The following is a 12,500-nucleotide window of genomic DNA, read 5'->3' on the forward strand; positions in this document are numbered from 1 at the left end:
GGGGTGAGAACTGGTGAGATAGAGAGGATGGGGCGAGGGGCAAGTGGACGATAGGTAGAGAGAGAGAGATGGGGGGTTCAGGTGGAAGACAGATAAGGATAAAAGGTGGAATAGTGAAGAGAAAGCAAAAGAAAAGTAGATTATATAATATGAGAAAGAGAACTGAGAAAAGAGAGGGAGGTGGAGGGGAAAGAGAGAATGGAGGAGAAGGGAGAAGAAAGAGAGAGAGAGAGGAAATAGAAGTTGATCAGGAAGAGGGGAAGGGAGTGAACTGACGTGGAGAAAAAGAGAGAGATGAAGGAAAGAAGAGATAAACGTGAGTGTTAGAGAACTTGAACAAATGTATGTGTGTGTGTGTGTGTGAGAGAGAGAGAGAGAGGGAGAGAGAGCCCATAACTCGCAGGGCTGACACAGCACCACTTCTGTTTACACGGGCGCCTCGTATGTAAACAAAAAACAGCTGATTTACCACGTGTTATGAATGGGCCTCAGCTGGTGTGTTGTGGCCATCAGCTGATTGCACTTAAGAGGAAATAGTGGAGGCTTTGGTAGTGGTTAAGTGGATTTAGCCCTTAAGTGCGATGTTTCTAAAGCCAGTTAATGAGTATGGTGTGTGTGTGTGTGTGTGTGTGTGTGTGTGAGTGTGTGTTCGGGTGGGTGGGTTAGAGAGAGAGAGAATGTAAAACCACTAAGGTGAGGGAGGGAGATGGGGTGCGAGAATGTGTCGATCGAGAAATGATCTTGCAAGATAAATCCCGTGAACTTGCTGAGGTGGGATGGGACAAGAAATATACGCTAAGATATTGCCCATTTTTTGTGTGGGTGTGGAGGTGTATGTATAAATGTGTGGATGTACAGCACATTTTGTATGTGTTTCTGTACGTATGTGTGTATGTATGTTCAGTATATGTGTGTTTGTTTTTGTATGTGGATGTATGTATGCTTAATGGAAGAATTTTATCCTTCTTAAAGAAAACGTCTTATTTAAGCTTTTATTGTCTTGGAGATTAACATAACATCTCATAGTCCTGAAGAAAAACATCCAACAAATCAATAATAATAAGTAATAATGATAGTAATAATAATAATAATAATAATAATAATAATAATAATAATAATAAAATAGTTTCCATAAATCTTGATTAATAAATGGCGGTGCAGTGAATAATAAACCTCTCCTGCCATTGAAGAGATATGAGGTGGCAGGAATAAGGCGTAAGGGAGGAATGACCTGTGGGAAATAATTAAACCTGTGCCCTACCTGTAATTAATCTGACTCAGTTTGTTAAGCCAATCAGGTGAGTATTAGGCCAGGTAGGATGGCCAGGTGATTAGAGCGATTTAGCCAGATAGCTGTTCTCTCTCTCTCTCTCTCTCTCTCTCTCTCTCTCTCTCTCTCTCTCTCTCTCTCTCTCTCTCATCCGTGTCCCCATTATTCTAAATCATCATTCTTCCTTCTTCCCTCACCATATATTTTAGCTCTCCCTTTCTTCCCCTTCTGATCCATTCATTCTTTTCCTTTCTGCAGTTTTCGTCCTTATCCTCCCCTTTCCCTACGTATTTCACCCCTTTCCTCTCCGTATTTCATCCAGTCCTCCCCCTTCTTCCCTCCCCCACACAGCTCCCCCACATATCATAGCCACATCCACCCATTCCCCTCTTCCCTGTTCATATCTTTCATCATCTTTTATCTCCTCCCCCCCATTTACTCTTCCCCCTTCTCCCCTCCCACACATAGCCCACCCACATATCGTGGCCAACGCCCACCTCACCCCTACACCCACTCATTCCTATCTTCCCCTTCCATGTCTTCATATCTTCCCCACCCCCCCCGCTTAACCCCTCCCCCATCACCCCTCCCACCCACATATCTTAACCATCACCCCACCCGCCCATCCCCATCTTCCTCTTCCATTTATTTCATCTTTTCTTTCTTCCCCTCCTTCCCCGTTTTACTCTTCCCCCATCACCCCTCCCACCCACATAGTCATCACTCCCCCACCCACTCCCACCCCCATCTCCACCCACTGAGGAGTCATCAGCTGATTACTATGATCACGTGACCCCAGGGATGAGCAGCAGGTCAGACAGATCAGGTGATTCTCGCCACGTGACACCTGCTGACCACCTCCTCATGATTTACGATCTCTTTTGCTGTCGGGGTTCTTGTGTCAGTGGGATTTGTTGGGTTTTTCGTGTTTTTGTGTTTTTGTCTGTTTGCGATGAGTGTGTGTACCTGGATGGGTGTGGGTGGTGGTGTGTTTTTGTGTGTGTGTCTCCTGATTTTGTGTTTTCGTTGAGAGAGAGAAAGAGTGTGTGTGTGTGTGTGTGTGTGTGTGTGTGTGTGTGTGTGTGTGTGTGTGTGTGTGTGTGTGTGAGGGAGAAAGAGAGAGAGAGGTTACATAGATCACAGTGTATTCACAATAATTATGTAAACACTCGTCACACAATCCCAGCCAAACAAACACATAAACAAAAAAGAACAAAATTAGGTAGCTGCTGAAACACAAAGAAAAAATAGTATTAAAAAAAAAGATTCACAGAAAAATAAATCCGAAAAATATATATATATATATATATATATATATATATATATATATATATATATATATATATATATATATATATATATATATATATATATATATATATATAAATAATGATGCGACTGAAAATGGTGAATTCTTGAGGATTAATTTGGAAGAGTTGTGAGGGTGATGAAGGAGGGGAGGGGAGGGGAAAGGAGAGGGGAGGGGAGAGGAGGGGAAGGGAAAGAGGAGGGATGATGGCGGGAGAGAGGAGAGGAGAGGGAAGTTGAGAAGAGGATAGAAGGAGAGAAGAGGCGAGAGGAGGGGAGATGACGGGAGAAAGAAAGGGAGAAGAATAGGAGGAGGACGAGAAGTGAGAAGTTAAGAGAAGAGAAAAGGGGGAGGAGAAGATTAGCGGAAAGGCGAAGAAGAGAGAAGAGTAGACGATATTTAACTTGAAAAATATTATGGGAAGCAGAAAAGAAAAAATGTTTTGGGAAGCAGAAAAGAAAAAATGTTTTGGGAAGCAGAAAAGAAAAAATGTTTTGGGAAGCAGAAAAGAAATAATGTTTTGGGAAGCAGAAAAGAAAAAAAATGTTATGGGAAGCAGAAAAGAAAAATGTTATGGGAAGCAGAAAAGAAAAATGTTATGGGAAGCAGAAGAGAAAAATGTTATGGGAAGCAGAAAAGAAAAAAAATGTTATGGGAAGCAGAAGAGAAAAAAAATGTTATGGGAAGCAGAAGAGAAAAAAAATGTTATGGGAAGCAGAAAAGAAAAAAAATGTTATGGGAAGCAGAAAAGAAAAAAAATGTTATGGGAAGCAGAAGAGAAAAAAAATGTTATGGGAAGCAGAAAAGAAAAAAAATGTTATGGGAAGCAGAAAAGAAAAAAAATGTTGTGGGAAGCAGAAAAGAAAAATGTTATGGGAAGCAGAAAAGAAAAATGTTATGGGAAGCAGAAAAGAAAAATGTTATGGGAAGCAGAAAAGAAAAAAAATGTTATGGGAAGCAGAAAAGAAAAAAAATGTTATGGGAAGCAGAAGAGAAAAATGTTATGGGAAGCAGAAGAGAAAAATGTTATGGGAAGCAGAAAATAAAAAATGTTATGGGAAGCAGAAAAGAAAATTATGGGAAGCAGAAAAATGATGCAGACGCACATGGGTAACAGTAACTAAGCCTTCCACAAAGTAAACAAAGAATGATGGCTAATATGTGGACTGAATATGTATAAAAGTATGGCGTCTTCTGCTGTTGTGTGGACGGGGCATCGATTCCAGTAACTCAGGGGGTGATGCGGTAGTGTTAGGTTAATTGTGTTTAGGTTGGATTAGGTTATGCTAAGATAGAATATACTGTGGTTAAATTAGGTTACTGGGGTAGAGAGAGAGAGAGAGAGAGAGAGAAGGGGATTGTGTGTGTAATTGAGGATGTGTGGAAAAGGGGGATGTGAGAAGTGTGTGTGTGTGTGTGTGTGTGTGTGTGTGTGTGTGTGTGTGTGTGTGTGTGTGTGTGAGTGTGTGTGTGTGTGAGCCAGCTGCCACCTCTTGCCAAGTTTAAAGTCAAGTCCCTGAATGTATGTGACGGTCACACACACACACACACACACACACACACACACACACACACACACACACACACACACACACACACACACACACACACACACACACACACGTCAATACCATTTATAATTAACGCATTAGAGTATGATACACACACACACACACACACACACACACACACACACACACACACACACACACACCAATAGTAATCATAATCAGGGCTTTAGAGCTGAATTGACGCTTAATCAGCACACACCCACGCACCGGCCTGGCTAAGAGAGAGAGAGATGTAGTGGTACCGTATTATTATTATTATTGTTGTTTATTATATTATTGTTGTTATTATTGCTAGTAGTGGTAGTAGTAGTCAGTAACAGGAGGGGGAGGAAGTGAAGTTAATGGGAAGGGAAAGGGAAGATAAATAAATGAATTGAATATGTTACGGCTGAAAATAAAATCATAAATAATACGATAAAAACAGAAACGGGGGAAGAGGCAATAAAGTGAAGAGTGAAGAGGTGCGTGGGAAGGAGAATGAACGGATGAGAGAGAATGCGAAGCGGAGAATTATACCCCACACTACAGTAAACAGAGAGAGAGAGAGAGAGAGAGAGAGAACGAAGCGAGGGATGGAAGTTAAAAAAATGGAGGAGAAGGAGATTTGAGACAGAGGGAGGAAATATGAGAAAAGAAAACTGGAGAGAGCGAGAGGAAAGATAATGAAAGAGGAACGAGAGAAAAGGAGAGAGACGAGAAATTGCATGCCTAAGTTTTGACGAGACGAAAGGGAAATGTGAAAGCGTGACGAAAATCAGAGAGAGAGAGAGAGAATTTCGTTGGTTGGGCAAATAAGCTGAATTAAAGATAAGAAAGTTGATTAAGAGAGAAACTAACTGAAAGAAAGAATATAGAAGCGGTAATTCGCACACGCACACACACACACACACACACACACAACTCATTTTCTCATAGTTACACATTCTCTCTCTCTCTCTCTCTCTCTCTCTCTCTCTCTCTCTCTCTCTCTCTCTCTCACACACACACACACACACACACACACACACACACACAGGAACAAGAAATTTCCAATAATACAAGTCAAAAAGTGTCCCAAAAATTAGTAACATTGACAGAACAAAAAAGAATAAATATAGAAACTGGAAAAAGACTGAGAGAGAGAGAGAGAGAGAGGGGGGGGGACGAAGAGTATTGAGAAAAATACAGTGGGGGAACGAGAGCCAGGGAGACGATAAACGAAGAAATCTGGAAATTGATAAATGTGGACCGATAATATATGAAAATCGTGGTTGAACCTGAGACTAGCTGATACTATGCTGAGAGGAGAGTGAGTGTAAACTGAAATGGAAAAGATTTTAATATGAGTATAGGGAAATGTGGGAAGGTATCTAGAAAGCGAAAAAAAAGAAAAAGGTGAACTATTAAAGGTGAGACTTGCAAAAAAAAAAAGATAATAATAATAATATTGAACGAAATTGATGAGTGGAAAATTTTAGTTCATATATATTGTACGTGAGTCAACATACATAAAAAAAGGCGTTATTTGGCGTAGAATACCAGAGTTGTGCGTACCATGAGAGTGTACAGTAAATATGCATTCTCGTTATGGCAGGGATAGAAGAAGGAATTTATTTATTTATTTATTTATTTTTTTCAGTAAGGAAAATGAGATATTTTGAAAGTGAGACAGTTTAATCGTAGCTGTTCAATCATGGGACCCGAACGATATATATATATATATATATATATTATAGTAAAGAAAAAGATATTGAGAGAGAGAGGTGAGCGGAAAATAAAGTAAAAAAAAACAGTGTAAATAGTGGAACAGTAAAAATAGGAAAAATAAACTCAAAGACTTAATTCTGATGTCCATTCGAGTTAACAGGCCCGCTGGGGGAGAGGGGGAGGAAAAAGGGAGGGAGAGAGAGAAGAAGGGGAAGGGAGGGGGGGGAGACGGCGAGGGAGGTTGGGGAAGAGGTGAGGAGGCGGAGGAAGATAGAGAGAGAATGGGGAAGAGGAATGCAGAGCTTGGGAGAATTGGGAAGAAGAGAGGGAGGAAGATGGGGATTATGATGAGAGATGAAGGAGGAAGGAAGAGAATTAGGCAAGGGAGGTGGGGAGAGAAAATTGGGAGGGGATGTTTGAGAGAGACTTCTGAATATGAGGAAGGAGGGGAGAGAGAAGGCGGGGTAAGAGTGTGTGAGGGAGGGGGAGGGGGAAATGGGGATGAGGAGGAGAGAAGAAGGAGCGAAAGATAAATAAAAAGGAGGGAGAGAAAGAAAGGTAAAATAAGCCAGGGAATGAGATGGGGAAGGAAGGAAGGGGAGGTTAGATGAGGGAGGGGTTGAAGGAAACAAAAGATAAGGAGAAGAGGTTAATGAAGGATAGAGGGAGAGAGAGAGAGAGAGAGAGAGAGAGAGAGGGGATAGATTTAGAGAAAGAGATGAATGATAAATGAGGGAAGGAAAACAGAACAGGGAAAGGAAGGGAGGACGAAGTGGAAGAAGGAAGAAATGGTCAGAGTTTCAGAAGAAGGAAGGAAGGAGAGAAAAGATAAATGGAAAAGGAAAGACATGGAATTGATCAAGACGTGAAGGATGTACAGGAAAGATGAAAGACTGGGGCATGACGAAAGAGGAAGGAAGGAAGGAAAAGAAAGTAGAGAGAGAGAGAGAGAGAGATGGAAGGAAAGGAGGAAGGGGGTGAAGGAGGGATTAAGAGTAAAGGGAAAGAGATAAGAATGGCCGAACCGTGAAAGAGAGAAGAGATATTTGTAAAAGAGAGAGAGAGAGAGAGTGAGAGTTGACGGGGGGAAGATGGCAGTTACTTAAAGAGACTAAAGTATGTGGAGTTTTAATTCATTCTTGTATGTTATTATCACCTTGGTTATTATTATTTAGTGGTGTTCGTATTTGTACAATATTATTATTATTATTATTATTATTATTGCTGTTATTTTCGTGGGTAGATTAGTAGATGACTGGCTAGGTAGATTCTCTCTCTCTCTCTCTCTCTCTCTCTCTCTCTCTCTCTCTCTCTCTCTCTCTCTCTCTCTCTCTCTCTCTCTCTCTCTCTCTCACACACACACACACACACACACATTGTTAATATCTGGGTGGCTATTTCCTCTGCCTTTAATTTTAGCTCGAGCGCTTGTGGACCTTAAAGGGAAGCGAGAGAGAGAGGAGAGGAGAGAGAGAGAGAGAGAGGAAAAGAAAGGAGAGAGCTTGTGCAAGTGAAAATTTATCCACAGAATTGTTCAGTCATATTAGATTCTCTCTCTCTCTCTCTCTCTCTCTCTCTCTCTCTCTCTCTCTCTCTCTCTCTCTCTCTCTCTCTCTCTCTCACTCTCTCTCTCTCTCTCTCTCTCTCAGGTATTGGCGAAGGGATGAGGTGTTCTGTTTACCTTCACATAATGTACCAGTATAATTATCAGTTTTATATCGTTGAATGTCACCTCCATCCGTTTGGTGTTTTAATTAACGCTTGTGTGTTTTTTCTGAAGGATAGGAGTGTTTTTATGAGTTGTATTTATTATCACGGAGGGGATAATATCGTCTTTGTTCATGAGTGTCTTTTTATTTCATTCTCACTTTCTCTAATTTTGCATTTTTTTTTTTTTTTACTTTATCGTCGTCTTTCTTGCAAATCTGTTGTCTCTCTCTCTCTCTCTCTCTCTCTAAATTCACCCTTTTTTCTCACTTTCTTATTCGCTTCTCGTTTAATGGTTCCTCAGATAATTACCGTCATTTAATCCCTTTTTTCTTCTGAAATTAAATTATTTTTGAGTCTCCTTATATATCTATCTATCTATCTATCTGTCTATATATCTATCTATGTGTGTTTATATAACCCCCTCACCTCACTCAAAAAAATAATGAAATAAAAATAAATCGCTTTCGTCAGTATAAATGGGGTCCCTTTTAGTTCGTGTTCGTGCGATAAATCCCGAAATCTGTACCGTGTGTCTGGAGGTGTGGATTTATGAGGCTGGCAGTGGAAGTGTAGTAGCCCACACTTTGTATTCATAAATCCCCCTGGGCCATAGTTATCCCAGGCATGTTTGGCGATTACTGGGAGATTTATTTATTTATTTTTATTTTATTGGGGTTTTAGTGAAGTGTTGCAATTTTTTTTCCTTGTTTGTTATCGTCTTAGTTCTTGCATATCTCTCTCTCTCTCTCTCTCTCTCTCTCTCTCTCTCTCTCTCTCTCTCTCTCTCTCTCTCTCTCTCTCTCTCTCTCTCTCTCTCTCTCTCTCTCTCTCTCTCTCTCTCTCTCTCTCTCTCTCTCTCTCTCTCTCTCTCTCTCTCTCTCTCTCTCTCTCTCTCTCTCTCTCTCTCTCTCTCTCACGTAATCCCCATCCATCCCCACCTGAGCCCCCCTACCAGGTAAATCCCAGGTGGCCACAACTTAATTAGAATATGCAAATGAGTCGCTCAGGTGATCTTGAGGGATATTGGGAAGTCCTTAAGTTTTTCTATTACAGTGCTGCTTGAGGGTGAGGTAGAGAGGGAGAGAGAGAGAGAGATTGTATTATGAGAGATAGATGTAGGGGAAAGTTAGAGAGGAAGTACATGTATTATTTAGGGTTATGTACATTCTCTCTCTCTCTCTCTCTCTCTCTCTCTCTCTCTCTCTCTCTCTCTCTCTCTCTCTCTCTCTCTCTCTCTCAGCCCCAGGGATAATAGGGAAAAACCTGAAGTACAAATTGGTAGGGAAGGGGAAGGAAGGTTCGTAAATTAAATCTACAAGTAAGATTGGGGTTAAGTATGTCTTGGAGAGAGAGAGAAGAGAGGGGAGGAGATAGGAAATGATGGGGAAGAAAATGTTCTGGAGAGAGTATGAGGAGGAGGAAAGCGGGGAGAGAGGAGGAGATGGGAAATGGAGAGAAAGAAAATGTTACGGAGAGAGAGAGAGAGAGAGAGAGAGAGAGAGAGAGAAGGAAAGGGGAGATGGTATATGGAGAGAAAAAAAAAATGTTATGGAGAGAGAAAGAGGGAGGGGAAAGAATAAAGAAAGTACAACGAGGGTAGACGAAAAAATACATTGGATACACAAGTGAATTAGGATCAGGATCTGTTTGGTTAGGGATCGGGTGGAATTAGTGTAGGATTTGCTGCTCCTGCCTTCAAATAATGGCCCTGGGTTTGTTTTTATTTTATTTATGTTTTTTATTTATTTGTTGGCTTGTGTTTGGTACCTAGGCTTTGGAAAAAAAATACTGGCTTTGTGTTGATGTTTTTGTTGTTCTGTAGCCGGTTTGATGTGTGTGTGTGTGTGTGTGTGTGTGTGTGTGTGTGTCCTACGGTCGGTAAAAGGGTCAGAATGGCAATATGTCAGTCTGTCTATCTGTCAACCCTTCTGTCTACGTCTGTTTCCGTCACCTTCCATCATTCCCTCTCTTCACCCGTCTGTCCATCTCCAGGTCTATCCGTGTATCTATCCATCTTTTTAATCTATCCATCCATCCTTCCACAGTCTTATCGTCCATATTTCCATCCAGTCATGCAATCAGTTCCCTCCTCCATGTTTTCTCCTTCCCCTGAAAAAGGTTGCGATAAAAATAAAAAGTTCCATTCGTGACTGCTCTTCCCTTCTTCCACGATCATCCCTTCTCCTTGAATCACCTGGTTTTTTTTTTCTTGTATTTTTCTTTTTCTCTCCATCTTCCTTCACGTTTGTCTTTCTTTTTCTTGTCCTCGATTTTTCCCTTATTGGTAGGCTATATAATTTATTCTTTAGCCTTTATTTTTCCATTTATCTGTTTTCCATTTCTTTATTTTCCTTCCTTCCTTCCTTCCTTCCGCCTCCTCTCCTTTCTTTCTTCGACCCCTCTTCTCCTCTCTCTCTCTCTCTCTCTCTCTCTCTCTCTCTCTCTCTCTCTCTCTCTCTCTCTCTCTCTCTCTCTCTCTCTCTCTCTAATCTCACGGAAGCGAGGGATATAAGCCAGGTAACCCAGATCGCTAAGACGTCACTCCACACCTTAATTAATACACCTGTGAGTCCATTACGGGTAGATATAGATAGATAAAGACAGATAGATAGATAGATAATAGATAAATAATATAGGTAGACATTATATTAAGAGGTAGATAGATACATAGATGATATAGATAGATAGATCGACCTCCTCCTACCGCTCCTTTGAAAATCCTTAAAGCCTTGAGAGAGAGAGAGAGAGAGAGAGAGAGAGAGAGAAAATGCTGAACTCCAGTTATTGCAGGGGAAAAAAAAGAAAAGAGGCATCAGTGACGTCACGAGGATGTTGCTTCAATTTCCAGAGTTTCAAGTGGAGGTGGTTGTGTGTGTGTGTGTGTGTGTGTGTGTGTGTGTGTGTGTGTGTGTGTGTGTGTGTGTGTGTGTGTGTGTGTGTGTGTGTGTCCTCCGTCTTCAACTCATACTTAACCCTTCCTTTTTTTCAACCACATCACCTTACACTGTGTAATTTAGTCTCTCTCTCTCTCTCTCTCTCTCTCTCTCTCTCTCTCTCTCTCTCTCTCTCTCTCAAATCCACTTTACCGCCCATGAGAGTCAGGAGATGAGAATTAAATGCCAAATTAATATGGGATCAAGAGAGAGAGAGAGAGAGAGGTTCGAGGGGGGAGGGAAGAAGAGGAAGAGAGAGAGAAGGAATGGGGAGGAAGGAAGTGGAAGGAAAAAGCGAAAGGAATAGAGAGATTGGAAGAGGAAGAAGGAAGGAAGAAAAGAGAGAGAGAGGGGAAGATATGGAAAGAGGACAAATTGGGTGAGATAGATGGAGGATGAAGTAAGGGGGAGAGAGAGAGAGAACGAAGATGCGGAAAGGAAAATGTAGAAGGGGAGAGAAGGAGAGAGAGAGAGAGAATGGCAGGGAAAAATGAAGAGAGAAAGAGGGGAGGAAAGAAGGTAGAGAAAAAGAGAGAGGGAGGAAATAGAGAGAAGAGGAAAGGCGAGAGGGTGCTAGGCTGGGGAAGAGGTATTGCTAGAGGAGTGAAAAACAAGTGGAGAAAGAGAGAGTGAGAGAGAGAGAGAGAGCTATCTTTAACATTCTGGCCAGGACCTGTGGCCAGCACGCTAACTTAATTTTTACATTCTGCGCTACAGGCCAGGTGATTTGTGGTCTACCCCCCCCCTCTCTCTCTCTCTCTCTCTCTCTCTCTCTGACCACTAACCACTAACCACCACCACTCTATCTTCACCCCCATACTCCCAACTCCTGCTCCACCCCCTCCATACCCCAACCCCCCCCACAAACAAAACCACTCCCATCCCATTAGCACAGCTCATTAACTAGCCCCTCACCTCCCTCTGTTATCTAATTATCCCTTATTTATTGAGTGCCATAATGATAACCAACACTTTTGTCCTCATTATTACACACACACGGTTTTTTGGAAGTAATTTGTGTGGGAAGGCAGTTTTGGCCTAATGAAGAGTGTGTGTTGATGATGATGATGATAGTGGTGGTGTTGCAAATGATGAAGGTGATGATTATGGTGTTGGTGGTGCAGCAGATGATGGTGGTGTTGGTGTTGATGGTCCTGGTGGTGGTGGTGGTGGTGGTGATGATAGTAGTGGTGGTAATGGTGATGGTACTGCAAATGGTGATGATGGTCGTGGTGGTGGTGGTGGTGGTGATGATAGTGGTGTGGTAATGGTGATGGTATTGCAAATGGTGATGATATTTATTGACGATGATATTGATGGTAGTGCTGGTGGTGGTGGTCTTCGTAGTGATGATGATGATATTGTGAACGATGACGATGATGATATTGATGATGATGATACACAACTCCCTCATATCGTCATTAAGCACTCAGGTAGACTTGTTACATCTAATGACCCTAGTAGGCTCGTTTAAGGTCATTGCAGTGTGTTAATAATCCATTGGCATCATTTACTACCCCATCTACTTAATTATCCTCTAATCACCCTCAATTGGTTGTTGCAAGGACACCCACTTTATGTATTAAACCCATTCTGTACCATGACACTCTTTGTTTTTCATTCTCTGTATTTCGTTGCCTGTATTTCATCATTATTTCATACTTTGTCTTTCATTTTTTTTCTTTACATTTCATTCTTTGTATTTGATTCTCATTTTTTCTTTGTGTTTCATTCTCTGTATTTCATTCTCTGTTTTTCTTTGTATTTCATTCTCTGTTTTTCTTTGTATTTCATTCTCTGTTTCTTTGTATCTCAGTCTTTTTCATCCATTGTATATCATTCTTTATAATCAGTCCTTGTATTTCATTCTTGACGTCACACATGTTGGGGAGCCTTCACGTGGTGGCACTGACGTAATAGTCATGCAGACATTCTCCGGTTCCTTTCCTTCCTCTCAGAAGACGGTGGACAGCAGGAGGAAGGCAACTTGAGCCTGCAGTCCACCGGGTTTCCTTTCGGAT

At 41.5% G+C, this 12,500-nt stretch overlaps 1 protein-coding gene across 1 annotated transcript in view; it reads left to right on the plus strand.

The window, feature by feature from the left end:
• LOC145416730 (inter-alpha-trypsin inhibitor heavy chain H2-like) overlaps positions 1-12,500 on the plus strand; it is a 283,775-nt gene that overhangs the window by 207,276 nt on the left and 63,999 nt on the right. The gene's annotated exons all lie outside the window — the stretch shown is intronic.

Source organism: Coenobita brevimanus, chromosome 107 (assembly GCF_032717465.1).
Source record: "Coenobita brevimanus isolate Jiangsu-jjx chromosome 107, ASM3271746v2, whole genome shotgun sequence".
NCBI classification, from domain to species: domain Eukaryota; kingdom Metazoa; phylum Arthropoda; class Malacostraca; order Decapoda; family Coenobitidae; genus Coenobita; species Coenobita brevimanus.